This window comes from Tursiops truncatus, chromosome 1, assembly GCF_011762595.2.
Source record: "Tursiops truncatus isolate mTurTru1 chromosome 1, mTurTru1.mat.Y, whole genome shotgun sequence".
NCBI lineage: Eukaryota > Metazoa > Chordata > Mammalia > Artiodactyla > Delphinidae > Tursiops > Tursiops truncatus.
In genome coordinates, this window is record NC_047034.1 from 62,753,172 (window position 1) to 62,772,096 (window position 18,925).

An 18,925-nucleotide genomic window follows, 5' to 3' on the forward strand; every position below is an offset into this window, starting at 1 on the left:
CAGTCCCAGAAAGAGCAGCTTCAGCAGCCTCTGAAGGCAAATCCATGGGCCCCACCCCAGAGGTAATAAACCTGAAAGTCTGTGGGAGGGGCCAAGCAATTTGTCTTTCATAAACCCTCCACTTGACTCTAGTGCCCACCAAAGTTTGAGAACTACTGATTTAGTGGAACAAAGACAGTGTGAGCTCTAGCCAGAAAAGCAAGCTTTACATCCTTGCTTTGTTACTAACTTTGTAACCTTTGGCAAGTTACTTACTTTCTATAATCCTTGGTTTCTTCAGCTGTTAAATGGTACCTGGCTCATAGGATGGTTGTGAAAATAACGAATCTATATCGGTATGCATATAGTGGTTGTTAAATATCATTTCTCTTTCCCTCCTATTTCCGTCACAGGTCCCTGATTATTGCAAGAGTCATACCATTTAGAGATTAGGAATTCCAAAGGTAAGGACTCCTAATCCCCAAGGACACTTTAAACTAAAAATGAAATATAATGTCCAGAATAGGTAACTACAGGTAGGGCTTGCCTACAGCTAGAGAAGTTGGGGGATAAATAGGGAGTGGCGACCAATGGGTCCAGGATATCTTTCTTAGGGTAATGGAAACGTTCTAAAATTAATTGTCATGATGGTTGCACAACTTTTGCCTAAGAACCATCATTGAATCATTAAGTTGGTGAATTGTATGGTACGTAAATTATTTCTCAAAGCAGTTTCAAAAATTAAGTCTCAACCTGCAGTCTAGGAGGGGTAAGAGATTTTTCAGAATTGGGAACAGAAATGGCAAAGGCACAGAAAAAAGACTTGAGAACTAAAAAGACAATGGTCAGAGGACTTTGTAACCTATAAAACAGTACCCAAATGCAAGTTGTTAATTTTGTTAAATTCAGTATATTGATTTTTGCACATATGCTCGTCCCCTTCCTCAGAAAAATAATAGTCATACAAGGGCCCTTAAATTTTAGCTGGCCCAACTTCAGAAATCCCACATGCCCACAGAAGTCTTCCCAGACTTTGAAAACATTAACATATAGATTTTAGTTCTATAGGGATTTTCTGATTTTCTCTCCCTACCTTATAACAGGATTTTCTAGTGTGATTCTATGAAAATAAGACTTTAAATAAAATAAGGAGTTCAGTTGTCTTGCCCAGCCAGCTCCCAGCATCACTATTTTGTTCACTCTCCTTGTTCTAAGCCATTTAGCTTCATTTTGTTCCCAGGTCTTATCCCAGACCTGCATCTGACCCTTTGCTTCTTTTCCTATCACCAGATTACCACCCTGCCCATCCCACTTTTCTACAATGACTTCCTTCACCTTCCTCAATTAGCTACAAGGTCACTTTCTCTGTAATTAATCTACTTCTACTTCTACCCCTCCCCCCTCCCCCCTGGGGCTGATGCTCTGTCTATTACACCATAATGGATGCATCGTGGTTGGTGATGTACAGTGCTGGGGACTAGCGTGACACAAGGGAGACCCCTAGGGTGCAAAATGTAAGGAGGCTCTGACTCTTGGATGGAGGAAGTGCTAGCGTAGGGTGGAACTTAAAAAGAAGTCTTCTTTACGTGTTTGCTCTAGACGCCTTCCTTGCCTCACCCCAGTCCCAGCCCTGGTAATTGTCAACAGGAGAAGCAGAGGACAGTACAGCTAATGGCATCAACCTCAGAGCAGTAGCTACATTTAGTCTGGTGGCTTGGCTTGTATTTAGACTGGTGGCCAAGGATGGCAGGTTTGACTCTCCTCAGGGTAATGGACTGAGGTGCTAATTGGTGTTGGAGGCTAAATGAGATTGCAGATTTAGCAGGTTAGTTTTTGCTCAGAGTTCAAATGGTATGTTGCTGAAAAGTTACTTTGGTATCTGGAAGCAACCTCTCCCCAGATCATTAGGAGAGAAAATTAGTTCAAATCTGCTTCATAATGAAATTACAGCTGTTTCTGGTGGCAAAGAGGCCTAAGGCTTTGAGTGATGGAACCTAGTGTTTCAGAAATATTTTTAGTCACAGACTGAGAAAGCTAAAAAAAGGAGGCGATTCCCCAGGAACACACACACATACACACACAAGTAGAATTTTGAGTATAATTTACTCAGGCCTGACATAGCCCCAGTTTTCATCCTGGTGGCCAGGGGAGGTGGTGGGGGTGAGGACAGCTTCTGAGGAGAGCACCTATTGCCAGCACAATGGAAGTGTTAATCTCTTTTTAAGGAATATGGGCCATCTCTGCGCGCACAGAGGGCCCCGGGGGGCATGGTGGTTGCCAAGGCAATATCTTCAAAGGCACCCATCCAGATGTCCCCACCCATATTTTAGGATCCTAGGTTTTTATCACCAAGGCCCTGACATTTTCCTACCGGTCCTGCCTTGGCTGACCAGTGTAAACAGCTACTGAGCTCTGAGCCTCTAACAACTAGGTCTTCAGCCTGCTGCTCAAATGTGCCTGCACTTCTACTGCAAAAGATCAGTGTAAGGCCGACTGGCCCGAGGCAGGGGAACACAATCAGATTCACAGGTTGCATCAGACCGAAACTCTCCGGACCACCCAGTTCCAGAAACTGCCCTGGAGACATTCCGGACCACCCAGTTCCAGGAACTGACCTGGGGACTTTGCACCCGGCCCAGCCTTCCCCCCTTTCGAGGCGCGGTACTAACGGTCCCCCAGGATACCTGAAAAGACCACCAAATAAGGAATACCCTGCGCCCTCCCAGATTCACCACACCCCTTTCCCTTCTTCCCCTATAAAATCTTGCCCAACCCTCGCCCGGGTGCGACTTCTCTGGCCCCTTTCTCTCGGACCAGTGAACCTGGCCCGGGAGCGCTCCCTAATAAAGCTCACTTGAAGCTTTCCTCTGTTTCGCGGTGCCGTCTGTTAAGATCCGACCTTACAATCAGGACCTCTTTGTAAGCTACCAGAGGTTCTCTGACTCTCACACTTAACCATTAACTGCTTGCTAACAATAGCATGTCACAACTTAGCAGCAACCAGCCAACTCCGGCCTTTGTAGGCACTGGTCCCCCATATTTTCTGAAAGGCCTGAAACATGGCTCCTGCTTTCTCCGCCACCAGGACATTTTCACAGGCCACCACCAGTGAAACCTTTAGCAACTGAGGCACCATCTTGTGCCACATCCCATTCCCCAACCAGGACGGCATCTTCTTCCTCTGCTGGGCAGTAAGTGAGCCATTCCAAATCTCTGTCTGACCACCTATTTTCTTGGACCACTCTTGGTACCAGTGGTGCTAATCTGGGTCCTCTAAGAAGCAGATGCCAAGATGGGATTAAACACATGAAGATTAGGGGTAATGACTGTGAGAGGAAAGAGGGGCCTGGAAAAACTTGGGAGAGACCCCAGACTGCAATACAGACCTGGCTCTGAGTGAAGGAGAGGGAGAAGGAAGACTGGGCAGAAGCACGCTAGACTACTGTGCAGACTAAGAAAGATTCAGCCAAGCTGCTGGGAGTCCTCAAGTTAAAGTTAACAATAAGAAGAGCCTCATTTCTCCTAGGAATGGACCTGCCTTAGTATTCCAGTGACATGGAGTATTCCAACTGGCTGGCCGTAGCCTGTGGGAAGCACAGTCAGGGAGCAAATGCAGCACAGTAGCTCAGGCTCTTGGTCAGGTCTGTTCCTTGTGGGTGGAGTTCTTCGAGGCATTTCTCCTGGCCACCACATATGGAGAGTGAAGTGTTGAAATCGCTAACTAAAATTGTTGAATTATCTATTTTTCCTTTCAGTTATATCCCTTTTTGCTACATGTATGTTGGGGCTCTTTTGTTAAGTACATGTAAATTTATGAGTGGTCATATATATATAGATATATATAAAGGATATACCTATCCTTTTCCATTATGAAATGTCCCTATTTATCTCTAGGAATATTCTATGCCCTAAAGCCTGTTTTGTCTGACATTAATAAGCCACTCCAGCTCTCTTATGATCACTGTTTGCATGGTATATCATTTTCCATCTTTTAGTTTTAACTTCTTTGTGTCTGTGAATCTAAAGTGTGTGTCTTGTGAACAGTATATAGTTGGATCTTGCTTCTTTATATAGCCTGACAATCTGTAGTAGATCTAACAGTATAATATAAGTCTGCTAGTAACATCTTCTCTCAGTTTTTGCTTGTCTGGTAATATCTTTATTTCAGTTTCTTTTTCAAAGAATGGTTTTACTGGATATAGAATTCTTGGTTAAGAGGATGGTATTTTTTCCCCAGCCCTTTTTTTTTTTTTAACATCTTTATTGGAGTATAATTGCTTTTCAATGGTGTGTTAGTTTCTGCTTTATAACAAAGTGAATCAGTTATACATATACTTATGTCCCCATATCTCTTCCCTCTTGTGTGTCCCTCCCACCCTCCCTATCCCACCCCTCCAGGTGGTCACAAAGCACCGAGCTGATCTCCCTGTGCTATGCGACTGCTTCCCACTAGCTATCTATTTTACGTTTGATAGTGTACATATGTCCATGCCACTCTCTCACTTCGTCCCAGTTTACCCTTCCTCCTCCCCGTATCCTCAAGTCCGTTCTCTACGTCTTCCCCAGCCCTTTTAATAAGTCATTCCACTGTCTTTCTGGCCTTCAGTATTTCTAGTGAGAAGTTAGAAGTTAGTTAGTTAATTGTTTTCCCCCTATATATGATGAGTCATTTTCTCTCACTGCTTTCAAGATTTTTCTCTTTGTCCCTGGCTTTCAGAAATTTGCCTCATATGTCTAGGTGTGGTTTTCTTTTAGTTTATCCTATTCAAATTTCATTGAGCTTTTGGATGTGTAAGTTAAAGTTTTTCATTAAATTTGGGACGTTTTCAGCCATTATTTCTTGGAATATTTTTTCTACTCCTTTCTCTCTCCCCATTTTGGGACTCCCATTACATTTAAGTTGGAATGCTTGACTCCAAGGTTTCTAAGACCCTGTTTATTTTTCTTCAATCCTCTTTTTTCTCTGTTCTTTGGAGTGGATAATTTCTATTAGTCTATCCTCAGATTCACTGATTATTTCTTCTGTCATCTCAAATCTGCTGCTGGGACCATCTAGTGAATTTTTCATTTGAGTTATTATACTTTTCAAATCTAGAATTTCCATTTCGTTCCTTTTTATACTGTTTCCTTATTGAGATTTGATTTGTGTTGATTCATTGTTAGCATTTCTAAAATTATTTGAACATATTTATAATAGCTGCTTTGGAGTGTTTCCCTGCTAAAGCTAAAAGCTGGGCCCACTCATAGTTTCTTCTAACTGCTTTTTTCTCTGTATATGGGTAGAACTTTTCTGGGTTTTTTTGCGTATCTAGTAGTTTTTGATTAAAAAAAATGGACATTTTAGATAATATATTGTAGCTACTCTGAGTTTCATTTTATATTTTTGAGAGTTGTTGGAGTTTTGGTTTTTTTGTTTAATAACATGCCTAGATTTAAACTGCAGAATCTATCTCCCTGATGTGCAGCCACTGATGCCTCTGCTGTTTTATTTTTGTTTGTTAATTTGTTATGTTTGCTCAAACTGGCTCCCTAGTGATTTCCTCTGTGACTGCATAGCTTACTGGTCAGTCAATGCTTTGGGCAGAGGTTGTACTCAAACATCTTGAGCCAATTAGGCTCCTACCCTCTGCTGACTGATATGTGTGTGGACTGGGGAATGCATTCAAAGTTTCAGCCTGTGCTCAAGTGTCCCTCATCTTTTACGTTTTGCTGGTCTCTCCAAGGTCTCTTGGATCTTCTCTAACCATGTGTAGTGTCTCAGTCAGCCAAGGATGTATGAGGAGCTTATCTCAGCTATTCTATGCGTGTCTCATTTCCAGAATTACCCTGTTAAATTTCTGGCTGCTTCACCACTTGCTCTGAACCTGAACGTCATCTTGAAGCTGGCAGAGCTGCGTGAAGCATTTCCCTTGTGCCCAACTAAGTCCACTGCTTATTGCTGGCAAGGCTGTGGGACTGTGGCCACTACACTGAATGGCGCCTGACTCCTCTTGCAGAAGTGAGATTCTCTTGCAAAACTGAAAACTATCGAGCGAAATAAAACACAGCAACATAAATTTCCAGGCTCTGATATTTTCATTAGTGAGTTATACCAAACATTCAAAGGAGAGTTAATACCAAGATTTCACAGGCTCTACCAGAGAGAAGAAAAACGATGGAACACTAAGCAACTCATTTTATGAGACCAGCAGAACTTTAACACCAAAACCTGACAACACGTTACAAGAATGGAAAATTAAAGGTTAGTCTCTCTTGTAAGCGTAATATGTAAAAATCCTGAACGTAAACCACAATTTTAAATCCATCAATACATAAAAAGGACAATCCATCACAAACAAGTTTTGTTTAGTTAAAAAAATGTATTAGTTTAATATTGGAAAAATCTATATCTTCAATATTCTACATCTGGCTCAAAAATGACATGCAACAAACAGGGTAACTTTATTTTTTTTAAATAATTTTTGTTGGAGTATAGTTAATTTACAACATTGTGTTAGTTTCTTCTGTACAGTCAAGTGAATCAGTTATACATATACCTACGTCTACTCTTTTTTAGATTCTTTTCCCATATAAGTCATTACAGAGTATTGAGTAGAGTTCCCTGTGCTATACAGTAAGTTCTTATTAGTTGTTTATTTTATATATAGTAGTTTGTATATGTCAGTCCCAATCTCCCAATTTATCCCTCCCACCCCCTTTCTCCCTTGATAACCATAAGTTAGTTTTCTACATCTGTGACTCTATTTCTGTTTTGTAAATAAGTTCACTTGTACCATTTTTTTAGATTCTACATGTAAGCCATATCATATGATATTTGTCTTTCTCTGTCTGACTTACTTCATTCAGTAAGGGTATCTTTATATATGGATAAATCCTGTGATAAATAAGAAGGGGTAGGGTCCTTCATTACCTATCACTATGAAATGAACTCTTTCTTGAACACCCTACAGCAGTGTTTCCCAAAATATGTGCATTGGAACAGTAGTTCTGGGAGGAACAAAGGTATTGGGAACAAATAAGTTTGGAAAAACCTGTGTAATACCCTCTGTTCCCACTTGTGCAGTAGCATATTAAACACCCTGAGAAATACTGCAGTGAAGAAACTTATTTATGTTTGTTTAAACCAGTGTTTTACCAAAGTTACCAAAGCACAGAATCCTTTTTTTTCCTGTATGCCTATTACTAAGGGGCAGAGCTAGTATTTTGTGGAGCTCACCCTAAGAAATGCTTGTCTATAGTAACCAAGGGTCCATACAGCAAATTATCTCCTACCAGGAACTAAACAGTATTTTGCTAGCTTGGAAGAGGTCCTAAGAGACCTATTTACATTGAGAAAGATATTTATTGACTTCAGCTTTCTATTAGCTCAATATCTCATGTTCAATATTCAGTTATTAATAATTTATTATAATTGTTTTCTCACTTAAGTTATAGATGTTTAGTGTATAAAAATCAAGCAACGCAGAAAAGTTTTATATAGAATGTTAAATTTCTCCTTAATCCCCTCCTTTAGAGATTATCATTATTAGCAGTTTAGTGTTATTATTCAGTATTTAAAACTCATATTTTTTGCAAAGTTTTTTACAATAATTGCTCACTAGGAGAGGATTTGGTCAGTTTTTGCTATCTAATGAAAATGCACACATTAATACCATTAAAACCTCTAAGCTTTCAAATAAATATGAAAATATCAGAGTTTAAAAAAATATATGCAGAAGATGAACATTAAAAGTTAAATACAAAAGGGAAGATAAAAGAAGGAAAAAACCCTAGGAAAAGAAAGACGATGACTGTGACATCTGATTAACTTGAAGCAAGAAATGGAACACGCCAAAGATGGGAAACTAAGGGATAATTTATTTATTTCTGGATACACAAAACACTTACCTTTTGAATGCTCTGACAGTTTCATAAAAAACAGTTTTCACTATGGCTATTACAAATCAAGGCATACTTACACAGGAAAATATTCACAGGCATGAAATTACTGTTTACGCCAACAAGAGAAAATGAATAAAAGACATCAGTAGTTGACAGTTATGATTGATGGGGAGGAGGTGTCTCTCATTCACAATAATCCAGGATTTGGAATGAAATGAAGGTCAACAGAGGAGGGACTCCAAGTAAGTGTCATCCTGTTGACACCTGAAGCACCACTGTCACCAAGGGAAACAACTAGGCATTCAACTAGTCCTCTTTCCATTGGTGGCGTTTCTAGGGATCAAGTGGGAATTGAAATGACAAGAAAAAGGGTTTTGTAAACAAGGCCATAGTAATTATCATACTGGATCAGTCTTATGGGTCATTTAATTCATGACAACATCTGACAATGGTGTCCAGGGCTATTTTGTGGAAGCGTCTCATTTTCCTCTATGCTGACTTCAAACGTTTCAGGTCCAGTTCCAACAATTATTTTCTTTTAACGGCTCAGGCTGAAATGTCAGAGTGTTTATATACTATTCTTCCAACTCTCAGATCAGTTTCATTTCCTCCTGTGGTTCTTTCTCCAGCTTTAATGTATCTTTCCTCCAGTGTGGACACAGAACTGCCTACTGTATTCTGAATGTGAACTCTTCTGTTTCCTCTACAATGTCATTCCTAATGACCCCACATTTTTGCTGCTCTTTGAGGCTGAAGAACCAGTCTGGACCAGCATGTTCAATGAACAAGATGATTGTCTCTGACCACCCCCCTTTCCTTGGTTTAGATGATAGTCAATCCTTCTTTAGGTTTGGTGGAAACAGCAAGTCAGGAGTCCTTGCCCACGGTCTGGTATTATCAATAATGAGCTATGTGACCTTGTAAGTTATTTAATTTATTCATGTACTAAATGAAAGGATTGACTTTTAGGTGCCTTAAGTTCCCTCCCAGCTCTGAATTTATGTAATTATGCTATTGTAGCTTATCTGCCATTTTTCTCTACATTCTTACACCTCATAGGAACTTTTAGCACTATATTTCTATCTTGACATTTCATTTACCGCAGTTGGTTAGTGTCAACTACAGATGTAAATATTTTACCTTAAAATCTCAACTCTTAATGTAACATACACTTCTCCATCAGTGTGTAAGTAACCATCTCCATTGTGCTTTTTAAAACCCCAACCCTTTATTTCCTAGCTGTAAATTACAACCCTAATGGCCATCGTCAAAAAAATCTACAAACAATAAATGCTGGAGAGGGTGGGAGAAAAGAGAACCCTGCTACACTGTTGGTGGGAATGTAAATTGGTACAGCCACTATGGAGAACAGAATGGAGGTTCCTTGAAAAACTAAAAATAGAGCTACCATATGATCCAGCAATCCCACTCCTGGGCATGTATCTGGAGAAAACCATAATTCAAAAAGATACATACACCCCAATGTTCATTGCAGCACTATTTACAATAGCCAGAACATGGAAGCAATCTAAATGTCCATCAACAGAGGAATGGATAAAGAAGTTGTGGTACATACATGCAATGGAATATTACTCAGGCATAAAAAAGAATGAAATAATGCCTTTTGCAGCAACATGGATGGACATAGAGATTGTCATACTGAGTGAAGTAAGTCACACAGAGAAAGGCAAATATCTGATATCGCTTATATGTGGAATCTAGAAAAAATGGTACAAATGAACTTATTTACAGAACAGAAATAGAGTCACAGATATAAAAAACAAACATGGTTACCAAGGGGAAAAGGGGGGGAAATAAACTGAGAGATTGGGATTGACATATACACATTACTATATATAAAATAGATAACTAATAAGGACCTACTGTATAGCACAGGGAACTCTACTCAATACTCTGTAATGACCTATATGGGAAAAGAAACTAAAAAAGAGTGGATGTAATGTATAACTGTATATGTAATGTATAACTGATTCACTTTGCTGTACAGCAGAAACTAACACAACAGTGTAAATCAACTATACTCCAATAAATTTTTTTTAAAATTCACAACTCTATCCACTCATTCACTTATACATTCTTTCATTTTTTAAAAAATATTAAGTTCCTATTAATGTGCCAGTAAGACAGATATCATTCCTATTCCTACTGCGCTTACAATGTAGAAAGACAGGTACTTGAACACTCCAAGACAATAAAATGTAATCCTAGGGAAAGTACTAGGGAATATTTAGCAGAGACATATAACCAAGTCCCAAAGCAACCTCAGTTTTTTAAAATGACTTCACTATTTGAAACTATGAATGTTTAAATAAATTACATCTGCAGTTCTCCTTTATTTAAGATAAAGTAACTTAAGTAGTAACATTTAGAAATTCTCCTTTCCCTAAAAAAGTAGCTACATTCAGGCACCTCCATATCAATAACACCTTACAACCCAGGGGAGTGTTTTCCAAATGGCTTTATATTTCCGAGTAGCTTCTTTTCTTTTATGTGTTAGTTGATAAACAACCCGGCATTTTCTGCAAGTATTGTGGAAAAGTAGCCTGACATAGGTGAAATGAATCAAATCCAATATACTTTATCCATTGTTTACAGAAATGTTTTGTCTGTATTCCACATGGGATGCCCCACAAATCAGTGTAATGCATTTGCTACAAAGGAACATAATTGGCCAACACACACAATAGTCTTTCGTGTATTTAAGAGCGTAAAGCTTCACTGTTGTTGTTATTGTTGAATATTTTTAATCTTAAATTTAATGGTTTTGACTTTTATTATTTCTCCATTATATACATAATATAGAACTATAGTCATATTAGAAACTCGTAAATGAGTAAAAAAGAAAACAATCACCCTTAAAGTTCTAGTCAGATATAACTCCCATGAACAGTTTAGAGTATAACCTCCTAGATGTTTTTTCCCCTTTCCTTTCTTTCCTTTCTTTAATGGACTTCAACTGCACAAATTTGAAATAATCATAACCCTTACTTTGTAACACATTCTCATCATTGACCCTCTTTATTATTTATTAATAAGCTAATAAACATTTACCACCCTATGCAAGATCTAGAATACTGACAATAAATTACAAGTTATTGTCAATATTCTAGATGTTTTCCTATGTGGTATGTGTGTGTGCATATATATATGTAACTTTTTAAAAAGTGGTCCTTTTCAGCCAAGATCTCATTAGCCAAGTACCCACAGTTAAGAGATTGCACTAAAAAGCAAAGATTGTCCTAACATACATTTACCAATGAACCAAAATAGTCACATGATATATTGTGAACTTTCAACGCCATCAATATACATTTATATCATTTTAAGTACTGAACAGTATTCCATTGCATAAATTTGTTATAATTTGTTTAATGGTCCTCTTTTTTTAACATTTAGATATTCTGCTTTTTTAATTAGGTAAGAATGTGAAAACATCCTTAAATATGCTTCTTGACCCAACTATCTGATTATTTCCTCTTGTTGGATCAAAGGGTATGCACGTTTTTAAGGCCTTTGATGCATCCTACTAAATTGCTTTTAAAATTTAAACTAATTTAGGTTCCAGTGACCTCACTAGAGAAGCAGAAGCTCCTGATGCCAGAAGACCTTAGGCAGCTGGACGTTGGTGGAGTAAGTACAACAGTCAGACCTGAGGTTAGGTAGGGCACTGACAAAGTCTGCTATGCTTTAGGAAGGAATCATATACAGAGCATTTAATCTGTGATATTTTAGCATATTTCTAGGTTATGTGTGCAACAGCACAGTAAAACCCACAATGGAAAAAAAGCCACAGAAACAAAATTTAGTGTGGCCAGAGGTACAAGTTTCTATCAGAAAAGACAAATTATATGATGAAGAATGTGGAAATCATTTTAAAAAATAAAAAGTATAACTGTTCAATCCTATCCAATTTTTATGTATCTGTAACCCTTAGGACAACTTGAAATGCCCAATATGTAAACCTTCAGGTAGATGAAGACCTAGAAAAAATATTTTTGAACTGTTACATGCTTCTATATATACATGTAACAAACACATATTTAAATACTTTTCTAACCTGAATTTGGTAATTTAGGAATATTCCCACCTCATTCCAGTCCTCCTGCTTACCATTTATTTTAGGTTTTAGAAATGGCAAAATAATTGTAAAATAGTGTGTGTATATATATATATATATACACTATTGTATTCAGGAAAAACACATACTCCCTTTTTGGCCAACTGCATCATTGGTGAAGTTCTGCCGCTTTTCATGTGCTTTAAAGGCGAGTCCAATGTATCTCTTGAAAACTGTTTCCTGCAACTCTGCCTTGCTTTCAAATCCTTTTCGTTGCCTTACCTCAATATATTTTTGGATGATAGTTATCATTTATAACTCTGAAGGTTTGTGAATTGCAGTGCCCCTCAGCTCCATTTTTCAACTCGCCTTTTTGGGAGCTGGCCGCAAAACAGCAGGATTGCTTCAGGCCCTATTCTGGTTCCGGGGAACAAGCTGAGCCTTTGGTTAATTATTTCTGATTGGAAATTAGAGTGACATGTGCCTGTCCAAACACCTAGAGCTTGTCTCTCATTGGTTCCCCCTCTTCCCGTCCATCCTCGGAAAAATTGCAAACTGTACAAAACAGGAGGTTACAGGTGCTGATTCTCCAAGTGGGGAGCTTGTTAGGAAAGAGGCTGGAGGGGTGAACCCGACTACCAGGATATGAGGAATTGACGTGTCTTTTCCAAACTCTTTCCGATCAAAGGGTGTACTATCTTCTGGGTGTCACAGGCATGTTTTAGCTGTAGGAAGAGTTCCCTGCATGTAAGGAGAACACCAGGGATTTTTCCAAATCAGTGTCTCCCCGAACCCTACACTGGGAAATTTTTAAGCTACGGGTACATGTTTGTTCATTAAGGGCCTTGGGCAGTAGTCAGATTCCGAGCTTTAGATGATTGAAGTCTTCATGGTCAGAAGCGCTCACCATCGACCTCCTTTAGGTTACATTTTATCTGTCGTTGATAGATGATGTCGATAAAAATATCTATTCTTTTTCAGAGTATTTCCCCTTACAGGTTATTACAAAATATTGAGTGTAATTCCTTGTGCTATACAGTAGTTCCTTGTTGATGATGTATTTTATACATAGCAGTGTGTATGCGTTAATCCCAAACTCTTAATTTATCCCTCCTCCCGCGTTTCCCCTTTGGTAATAATAAGTTATAAGATTTTATACTCAGAAATGGGGGAGCTGAAAGAGAGGTATCATTTTCAATGGAAAAGCATTCAAAACAAGATTGAAGCTTTAACCAAGATTATTAGACGTACATCCTTGGAAAGAAATCACTTCATTTCTCTAATATTGACCTGACAAATAAGACAAACCTTTTCACTGAACTTGCTTATGATAAAGTGATGGAAATATCCAAGGGAAGTGTTAGAAACATTTTCCCCGAGCCTTATACACTGCTCTATGTTAATTACAGTTTGGCTCACATATCTGTTCATTGAAGTTACAATGTTCTCAATTTCCGTTACTGATCCTCCAGAGTGGGCCCCAACAAGGGTCCCCCTGCCCAGTGTCATTGGAGCCAACAGATCGAGATTGAGTTTGGTTCAGAAGCAAAGGAAACTTTATATTTTGATCAGAGAATGGAGAGGTGAGAGCGAGCGCTCCCCCGCGGGCTGTGGGCCGGGCTGCTGTGGAGGGATCCCGTCAGAGTCAGCAGGTGGGAGGGGGCGGAGCTCTCGAGGGCCGGGTTGGCTGGAGCTCAGGCTCTATGTCGCGGAGTCTGAACGGAGCCCCGCAAGCTGAGGTGTCGGCCCAGCCATTTTGCACTAGGAAATCGGGTCTGCAGTGCCGGGTGTGAGGCCTCTGCCTGCGGAAGCCTAGGAGCAAGTGAAATTAGACAAAGCACAAAGGAAAAAAAGGTTAGACTTTATTTTATTGCTCAGATTCTATTTTTATCTCCCAGGAATTTTTAATGGGCTTTGCCAGTGACAAAACCCTCCTCTGCCTTTTGTCCCGTTCCTCATTCTTGGGGCGCTGAGGGTGCAGACCCCTCTTCTGTAAATGCTTCGTGCTAAGTTGGGAGTCCTCATACCCGGTGGGGAGGGGCAGAACTTCTCCCCAGCAGCCTCCAGGTGAGGTTGATTGTCCCTAGGCCTCCTGCCTCACTGCTCGTCCGCCTGAGCGCCAGCATTGGAAGTGTTATAGATTCCAATGACCTTTAAGGGTCCAGGAAAGAGATGCGCAGAGACGCTGTGGGGGCCGGTTTTACCCCGCCCCACATTTGTTCGGCCACCTTAGGCTGACCGTTTCTGCCAGCCTAGATGCTCTGACCAGTAGTCTGCGCTTTCTTCAATTAGGCCCCTGAGTTAACGTACAAACAGCACCAGGTGTCAGGGCCCTGCCCGCTCAGCTCCCAGACAGTCCAGGCCCGGTGCTGATCCAAGACCATGACAGCCACTGAGTCAACGGCCTTTTGAAGTAGCCAGGAGTCCAGCCGGTCTCACTGGCCGCCGTCACCGCGGTGGCTGTTGGCTTTTCTATGGTGACAGCGTGATATACGGTTCCCCTGCCAAGCTTATTAGCTCCCCTCTGGGTGCAGTAAGTCCTGCAAGCAGTAGTCTGCTTTTTTGGGGTACACACTTGTTTTCTGAGAGAAGCTCCAGGTCAAGTGATGTTCACACGAGTCGTCATGGTGCCCTGTTGCCCCCAGTTATCTCTCTGGATGTTGGAGTTGGAGGGCCTCCTCACTCGAGGTCGGTGTGCCCACGGAGCGAACCCTGCAACTTCAGGGCATGGTTGGTGGTTAGGATCACTACGTGGGGTCCTTTTCCCTCAGGAGGGAGCTGGCCTTTTGGGCTGCTGATTTCCAGGTTTTTAGATACCGCCAGTATCTTGGCCAGATGTGGCAGTGGGCCAAGCCCCTTGGTGACCATAGTTTATCCTACCTGGATGGCATTCTTGCATTGTTCCATTTCAAGTGGTCCCAGTTTTTGCACTAATTCTCCGATGGCGATTCACCTTTCACCGGGAATGTAAAGGTCAAAGGGTTTAGCTAAATTAGGGAGTTCCAGGGCAAGGGTCTGAATTGACTGCTCTTTCCATTCTTGAAAGGCCACTTCTGGATTCTATTCAAAAGGATCATCATCTTTTCCTTTCAGTGTTTCATATAGAGGCCCAGCTAGTAGACTGTAGTTAGGGATCCAGATGCAGCAAACCCCGGCCTCCCCAGGAACCCCTAAGCTAGTTTTAGAAAGGGGTGAGGCTGCAAATGGCTTCTTCCCTTTCCTGGGATGGGCTTCTCCGACCTTCTGTGAGAATGAAGCCCAGGCAGGTCACCTTAGTCTGTGATATTTGAGCGTTTGTCTTGGACAACTTCTATCCTTTATTGGCTTGGTAGTTCAGAGACCTCCTTAGTAGGGCTGGCGATCAGAATGTCGTCTGCGTATTGAAGGAGGGTTCACTTCTCCAGAGGTAGATCTTTTAGGTCTTTAGCTAAAGTTTCCACAAAGATGGTGGGGGAATTTTTGAATCCTTGTGGTAGGACGGCCCAGCAGGATTCTTTCTGTTGCATGTTGAGTCCTGCCAGTCAAAAGCTAAAGTTTCTTGTGACTCTGGGACTAATCGAATACAGAAGAAGGCATCTTTTAAGTCTAATACAGAATACCAGGTGCTGGTTGATAGTAGAATGACAAGCTTTGTGTAGGAATTAGGAACTACTGGATGTATATCCTTGGTGGCTTCACTGACTGTCCTGACACCCTTTACCAGGTACCCAGCAGCCCACGGGGCTCTCGTGGTCAGGCCCCCCCGGGATATGGAGCTCACCTGGGCTGGCACCCAGCAGCCCACGGGGCTCTCATGGGCAGGCCCCTCCCAGGATATGGAGCTCACCTGGGCAGGTACCCCGGCAGGGCTGGGCACACAGGAACCGTGCACATAGCCCTCATTGCAGAGCACCGCCAGCTCACCTGTCACTCAGAGCTGACCCAGAGCACCTCAGAGCAGGACTTGAACTAACAAACAGCAGCTCCGACAGGTCTGTGACCCTGGGCTTCACTCTGGGCGGCCTCACTCCACCTGGTCTTCCAGAGGCTTCCACTACAGCCGCAGCACCAGGCCTCTGTCTCTACCCACCACCCCTCCTCTCCCTGACTCCTAGGTTCCTCCCATTAGGAGTGGGTCTTCTTGAAGTTGTCTCCCACTCATGGACCAAATAAAATGATTAGAAAACAAGCCAGAGCTGCAGCCCCTTGTCTATCCTGACTCTCAAAACCCTACACTTGTTCCTTCGACCTGGCCGGTGCAGCAAGGCCCATTTTCTGCAACTGTGAGCCCCTGAGGGGCGAGGATTGGCTGACCTGGGCAGCCTGACCCGGCCGGCCAGCCCTCCCCAGGTGTGCCTGGGTTGAGGTGTATATAAACACCGCTCCAGGCAGCAAAAGCCCCTGCAGCTGTGTCTGACGCCATTTTCTCTGCCCCGTCAGCAGTGTCGGGGCTGGGCTGGTGGGAGGGAGTAGGGCCAACGGCTTTGTGGGTGGCCCGGTGTGAATGGGGCTCTGCTGGACTTTCTGCAGGAGTTGCCAGTCTGCTACTTGCTAAAGAAGACTATGTGTCACCCGTACCTGCTGTTGGAATTTCTCCCTGGGCAGAGGTGAGGAATGAAAAAAGCAGTGGGGGCCGGGACAGGAGGGGTATCTCAGGCAGGGAAATGGAAAGCTTCCAGAACTGCGCCCAGGGCCAGGACCATCCTGGTTGGCCTGCAGGCACCAAGTCGGCCTGCGTGCTGTCGCCGGTGTGGCTCCACGGCCCTTCCTCTAGGCTTTCAAGTCCTTGCACACATTCAGGTGTTTTACCTGGGAAGGGTGGGAACAGTTCAGCAGCAGCTGGCCTGGGTTCAACTCACGTTTACTCACAGACGCCTCAGCACGGTCCGCCAGCTTTGTAATGAGGACGCTCCTTGCGGGTGGGCTGCTGGCTGCATGGGAGAGGATTCCCCACCTCTGACCAACTTCAGAATTGTTTACCACTGGAGCAAGTGCCCTGATAGGGTTTTTCTCTGTATAACTGGTGGGTTCTGTGGGTTTTTTTCTTTTTTTGTTTCAAGGTAAGTTTTTTTATTGTTTTTTTTTTTTTTTTTTTGCGGTACGCAGGCCTCTCACTGTTGTGGCCTCTCCCGTTGCGGAGCACAGGCTCCGGACGCGCAGGCTCAGCGGCCATGGCTCACGGGCCCAGCCACTCCGCAGCATGTGGGATCTTCCCGGACCGGGGCACGAACCCGTGACCCCTGCATCAGCAGGCGGACTCTCAACCACTGCGCTACAAGGGAAGCCCTCAAGGTAGGATTTATTCCTTTTTTTTGTATTTGTAGATATAAGCATAGAAATAATTCATTCATATAAATACGTCTATGGGAAGGGAAGAACTTTTTCTTTCTTTTTAAAAAAATTTTTTATATTATTTATTTTTTTATACAGCAGTTTCTTATTAGTTATCTTTTATACATATTAATGTATATATGTTAATCCCAGGCTCCCAGTTCATCCCACCCCCCCCAGCCACTTTCCCCCCTTGGTGTCCATACGTTTTTTCTCTACATCTGTGTCTCTATTTCTGCCCTGCAAACCTGTTCATCTGCACCATTTTTCTAGGTTCCACACACATGCGTTAATATGTGATATTTGTTTTTCTCTTTCTGAATTACTTCACTCTGTATGACAGTCTCCAGATCCATACACGTCTCTACAAATGACCCAATTTTGCTCCTTTTTATGGCTGAGTAATATTCTATTGTATATATGTACCACAACTTCTTTATCCATTCGTCTGTCGATGGGCATTTAGGTTACTTCCGTGACCTGGCTACTGTGAATAGTGCTGCAATGAATATTGTGGTGAATGTGTCTTTTTGAATTATGGTGTTCTCTGGGTATATGCGGGATTGCTGGGTCATATGGTAATTCTATTTTTAGTTTTTTAAGGAACCTCCATACTGTTCTCCATAGTGAATGTATCACTTTACATTCCCAACAACAGTGCAAGAGGGTTCCCTTTTCTCCACACCCTCTCCAGCATTTGTTGTTTGTAGATTTTCTGGTGATGCCCATTCTAACTGGTGTGAGGTGATACCTCGTTGTAGTTTTGATTTGCATTTCTCTAATAATTAATGATGTTGAGCAGCTTTTCATGTGCTTCTTGGCCATCTGTATGTCTTCTTTGGAGAAATGTCTATTAAGGTCTTCTGCCCATTTTTGGATTGGATTTTTATTTTTTTAATACTGAGCTGCATGAGCTGTTTATATATTTTGGAGATTAATCCTTTGTCCATTGATTCATTTGCAAATATTTTCTCCCATTCTGAGGGTTGCCTTTTCATCTTATCTTTTCCTTTGCTGTGCAAAAGCTTTTAAGTTTCATTAGGTCCCATTTGTTTATTTTTGTTTTTATTTCCATTACTCTAGGAGGTGGATCAAAAAATATCTTGCTGTGATTTATGTCAAAGAGTGTTCTTCCTATGTTTTCCTCTAAGAGTTTTTTAGTGCCCCATCTTAAATTTAGGTCTCGAATCCATTTTGAGTTTATTTTTGTGTATGGTGTTAGGAAGTGTTCTAATTTCATTCTTGTACATGTAGCTGTCCAGTTTTCCCAGCACCACTTATTGAAGAGACTGTCTTTTCTCCATTGTATATCCTTGCCTCTTTTATCATAGATTAGCTGACCATAAGTACATGGGTTTATCTCTGGGATTTCTATCTTGTTCCATTGATATATATTTCTGTTTTTGTGCCAGTACCATATTGTCTTGATTACTGTAGCTTTGTAGTATACTCTGAAGTCAGGGAGTCTGATTCCTCCAGCTCTGCTTTTTTCCCCCAAGACTGCTTTGGTTATTTGGGGTCTTTTGTGTCTCCATACGAATTTTAAGATTTTTTGTTCTAGTTCTGTAAAAAATGCCATTGGTAATTTGACAGGGATTGCATTGAATCTGTAGCTCGCTTTGGGTAGTATAGTCATTTTCACAATATTGATTCTTCCAGTCCAAGAACATGGTATAT